Source organism: Alosa pseudoharengus, unplaced genomic scaffold, assembly GCF_046254945.1.
Source record: "Alosa pseudoharengus isolate Yale_2024_CS ecotype anadromous, Long Island Sound unplaced genomic scaffold, YU_APseudo_1.1 YU_APseudo_1.1_scf_21, whole genome shotgun sequence".
Lineage (NCBI taxonomy): Eukaryota > Metazoa > Chordata > Actinopteri > Clupeiformes > Clupeidae > Alosa > Alosa pseudoharengus.
The window spans coordinates 27,809,335-27,813,291 of NW_027468674.1; the positions used below are offsets into that span (position 1 = coordinate 27,809,335).

Below are 3,957 nucleotides of genomic sequence, written 5' to 3' on the forward strand. Positions count from 1 at the left end.
TGAGCTACCACGTAATGGACACCTGAGTCACAAATTGCCGCTGCTGGCTTTAACTTTAACACTTCCTGTATGACACGCTAAGACCTGCCATCTGTTTGGACCTCAGTGCGAACAGAACGTGTCCGTTGGTTACTTAATCCAGTCTGTGCACACGATATGCCCCATAAATAAACATGATGAGGGAAAAATGGAAGCCGCTGTGACTATGTATGTAACAGAGGCTGGCGCCCTCCATCACATTCAACTGCATCTGGCATGAGGAGATTATTTTATCTTGTGTGACTTGACACCGTGGACCAATATGATGGTGCACCATATATATAGTTTGTTTTTTGGATGTAAAATCATCAGGACATCTTTTCAGGTGTGCAGGAGCCTAAATGGTGCTTGATTGATCTGAGATGATCAGAGGCAGCTGGAGGCAGAGGGAACATTTGTAGATGGGATGAAGGCTTTCCATTGGCTACCTGAGGAAACCTAGTGGTAGCTGTAAAATCAAACGAGAGAATCTCTTTTGAGCATGAACTGATGTGGCTCAAACTCACCTTATGATAGGGTACCATGCATAGTGCCTTTTTAGACATAGAAGTGCCTCTCTCTACACATTACTACTCAGCCTTGAAGAGTTATTGACTGAATGACTTATTTCCGTGAATTTGATGCGTCCACATAAAACTCACAAACATCTTGCCATGACCTGTTGTTGAGTCAACTGTTTCCAGAGGTTAACATGCACAACAGCTCTCGAATTTGGAACGAGGATATGAATGAGAGCTTGCCAGCCGACGCCTATGAGAGCAGCCAATTGGCCCGTGGCGTCTGACTGCCACTTCGACGTTGCCTCCCACACGTTGCCATTCTCGCGCATAGGCGTATTTAGACGGTGAAACTGAACTACAGACCGACTGAAACTCGCCGCCCTGTTCGGGGCTACTATGTGGGAATACAGCCTACCGGTCGCGAAGAGAAAGGATATCCTATCCACTGAGCCTGCTATTTCAGCTCGCGATTGAGCGCACAGAAGAAACGAGGTTACAAGCGGCAGCGAACAGTTTTGGAAAGGGCGGATATAGCAAGGATATTTTATGCATACCTTCCAGCCGTTATCTTTCAGCTGCTTTCAGCAGCCGTGGTAGAGATATGAAGTGACATAACTGACACTGTGTCATCTGAAGGAAAGACAGTCTATTCATATCTACCGGTTGATGCGCGGACCCTGTGGCTGCAGTCCTGAAATTCCTTAGTAAGGTAAGGGTAAGGTTGCCCACAGACTACAGTTCACGTTCACAAATGTTACATTTTGATATCCGATTTCAGAAATATGCGAAATCTTTACATGGAACTAACGGACCCGCTCTAAACACACAAACATTTAGGTCACTGTCATTTATCACATTTTTATTCCCATCACTATGGTAGCAGCAATGTTGGCGCGGCTCATCCTGATGCGACCACTAAATGACAGATATGTTTTCAGAAAATGTATGGATTTCATACTTCGAATGCCAGCCATAGGCTATCTCGTGATTACCACAGATGTAGGTATGTTGCCGTGGTAAAAGAAACTCGCGCTGCATTCTCTTCATTATTAATAATAGGAGTGGGCAATCTTCATATTGTAAACGAAAGGGGCTTTCCCGTTAAAGAACAACCGCTTCTTTATGAAATTGTACGAGTAATCTAGTGGTGGTGACACAATCCCCCCTTCATACAGCGATATTACACATCGTGTTGTAAAATGTGGATAATGTGCTCATTCATTAATGAAATGGTCCCATTTATAGCCCTATGCCAAGCGCCCAAATGCATTCAAATAACTGTTGCATTAACCGGTCAGTAAAAACGGAGTGGTACATAATGGAGTTGGAGTGGCGTGTGGGTGACAGAAAATAATGTTGTGTATGTTTACAACAGGAATACGGTTTACGTTTTAATTTTAACCAGTAATGAATAAACAAAACAAAAATTGTTGAGGGGATATTGACAACACTATGGAGAAGAAGGTATAGGCCAAATAAATCACTGCACCGACTGTCTGCGCATCTCAGTTGAAATATAATTCCTGTTGTAGTTTGGTACCAAATTACCAAGTTAGTTTCCATAATTGCTAAGTGTCAGTGGTGCGACCTCTGGTCATCTTGATGACCTCATTGTTTGGGTCTAGGTCAGTCAGTCTAGATACAGTGGCACTTAAGCTCCATGTTACTACACTATCATACTGTGTAGGCCTACTAGCCGATAACTGAACTGAATAGTCCAATAACTGAACTTTTTAAGATTCTTTACGCATGCCAGTGTGTCAATTACATGAAATTGTAAGCTCAAGGTAACTGGACCCCTTTTACTCTGTGATGTGGCCTTATTGGGCACATATATAATGTAATCACTCTAACTCTGTCTGGTAGGCTAATTCATTCTCAATCTCAAGTTCTCTTAATTGTCTTCTCAGCCACAAACACTTTGGGGCAAAATTACATGTCATGTGACAGGGTCACGGTATAAAGTACACATACAAAACAAAATGCATGAAGACATGCCATAAAAAAACCAAAACAACAACAGCAACCTTAAAGTCATATTGTGAAAATCAGTGTATCTGGCAGCAGCATCAGTGTAGCAGGAACCAACAGTGTTGTGGCGGTTGGTGAGTTGAGTTGAGTTGAGTAAAGCAGAGATGGAGTGAAAATAAGACTGTGTGATCTGTAGCTGTGGATTCAGAACGGCATCTGGTGGAGGTTGGTGGTGGGAGATGGGAACGTGGGTCAGGCTTGAGTCACTCGAGTCACTCAATCTGTGTGGAGAGGAGTGAATCAGTTCCTGTGTGGACGACACTGACAGGAACTTAAGGATGGAATCCGATGGGAGCTCAGGGGTCTCTGATATGTCACATCCTGGTGGAGAGTCTTTAGGAAAAACATAGTGGATCAGGAATGCAGTGGATCATGTAACACAGTTTGTTTGTGTTTTAAACAAAGGACACCTTATATTCTAATCTATACCATCAGCTATAAATCTCTTTCTCTCTGTCTCTCTCTCTCTCTTTCTCCCTCTCTCTGTCTGTCTCTCTCTCTCTTTCTCTGTGTGCTTGTCTGTGTTTTTTGGAAAAAATGTTACTGTATGCATGTTAAAGAGGTTAGATCATTTGTCTGCATTTTGTCTGTTTTGTGTTGTGTTTTTTGTCTGTTTAGTCTAATCAGGTTTGCATATGTACAGAAGTGTGTGTGCCCAGACCACTTTCGTATTTACAAGTCTGGTTCATATATTGTCCCACATGCTATTTTTCACATTAAAGAATGCCTGCTAAACACCTGGCCCTGCATATAAAAGATCATGCTCCTGGAAGAAGTGTGGGGTTATGCCTCATCCTTCTGGCGTCTGTCAGCCTTCTCTGAATGTTCCATGATGACATACACTCACACTAGTGTGCACACACAATGACAAACACAGGCCTCGCAAGCCTTGCACGGCACTTGGCACTTGGCACACACTTGGCACGCAAACAGACACACACACACACACACACACACACACATGCAGATACATGCACGTGCTCGCTCTCACACACACACACACACACACACACACACATACTCATACGCACACACTCACACTCACTCACACACACACACACACACACAAATACATGCACATCCTCACACATACACACACACTCACACTCACTCAGGGGTGTAAGCACAAGATCCTTAGCCCTATACATAGGCAGTCCTGATGGGCGCCCATAATAAATTGGTGAATAACACACTGGTGAAAGTCAATAAAAATTCCTGATGAGAACAAGTGTGCGGACATTCCACCCTCTTTTCCTTTTGATAGCCTAGCACTTTTTCTCCAGCACCTGCCTTGGATGTGCGCACCAACAAACTACTTTTCATTTGACGCGCCCATAATAAATAAATATAATAAAATATATTCCAGACTTCAAGGGCCCTCCCTCCC

General features: G+C 43.4%; 1 protein-coding gene across 2 annotated transcripts in view; it reads left to right on the forward strand.

Moving 5' to 3' along the window:
• Nucleotides 1-911: 911 nt before the first annotated feature.
• The window catches only part of rhbdf1b (rhomboid 5 homolog 1b (Drosophila)), a 44,467-nt gene continuing 41,421 nt past the window's right edge, over nucleotides 912-3,957 (forward strand). For both annotated transcript variants that reach the window (XM_076298427.1, XM_076298428.1), the window contains exon 1: nucleotides 912-1,248. The gene's annotated coding sequence lies outside the window, so the exon portion shown is untranslated. The remainder of the gene's footprint in view (nucleotides 1,249-3,957) is intronic.